Raw genomic sequence first — 1150 nt, 5'->3', positions numbered from 1 at the left:
GTAATGCTGGCTGTGATGGTTAAGGTTATGTGTCAACTTGGCTAGGCCATGATTCTCAGTGGTTTGGGAGTTATATAATGATGTAATTTGGCAGTATGTAATGATGTAATTTTTCAGGTATGTAATGATGTAGTCGTCTTCCATTTTGTGATCTGATTATGGTCATCCTCAATTTTTACATTATACTGATTTTCACATAATGACCTGGTCTTTGGAACTTAACTATGCCGATAAGTGAGGAGTGAGTGTATGTGTACTGTACCATTGTAGCCTGGCAGTGCTATCGCTTTGTATACGAAGACGTGAGATACACATGTTTCGTGCAGGAGTCTGTTGTGTTTGCTACGTCTGGTTACATCCGCCATGTCCCATTCTCCAGTCGGGATTTCTGAACTCTGCTATACCCTTATGGGACTACAGAAGTATAGGTGGCCAGACGTTGCCTGAGTGGACGTTATGTGGTACATGAATGTATTCAGTTTCTCCAGATGTAAACTGGAAATTAAAAATTACCTGCTATTTTATTCTCTTTTCATTTTGTTGAGATTAAGGCTAAGTTGTTTTTTTCTTAAATATAAAATGTTATTATTTTGTATACACAGCACAGTTCGGAGACAACATATAGATGTAGATGGTAGATACCCAAAGGAGCAAAATTTGCCTGTGTAACTGTGTGATAAATATTATGATTATTCCTACATAGGGAAGTAAATAATTATGCTCTGGACATGTTATTGCAAAATCAGCCCGAGTGTATTCTGTGTATTTAGGAAAGTATTTTTCGTAATGGCATGTTTCACATAAGTTGGAATAATCACACTTGATATCATGAATGTGGAAGTAAATTCACTTGTGATATTTTTTTAAATTTATTTTATTGATTTCATTGTTGAGAATATACACAGCAAAACATACACCAATTCAGCAGTTTCTACATGTCTAATTCAGAGACACTGACTATGTTCTTCAAGTTGTGCAACTATACTGACCCTCCTTTTCTGAGTTGTTCTTCTCCCATTAACATAAAGTCACTGCCGCCTAAGGTTCCCATTTAATCTTTAGAGTTACTGTTGTCAGTTTGATCCCGTATAGATAGATCTTAAAAGAGCATAATGCTCCAGGCAGACATTCTTTACTAGTTAAGCTAAAC

The sequence above is a fragment of the Trichechus manatus genome, unplaced genomic scaffold (assembly GCF_000243295.1).
Source record: "Trichechus manatus latirostris isolate Lorelei unplaced genomic scaffold, TriManLat1.0 scaffold00053, whole genome shotgun sequence".
In the NCBI taxonomy this organism is placed as follows: domain Eukaryota; kingdom Metazoa; phylum Chordata; class Mammalia; order Sirenia; family Trichechidae; genus Trichechus; species Trichechus manatus.
The sequence above is the reverse complement of the archived record's forward strand: the minus strand, read 5'-3'. Positions refer to the sequence as shown.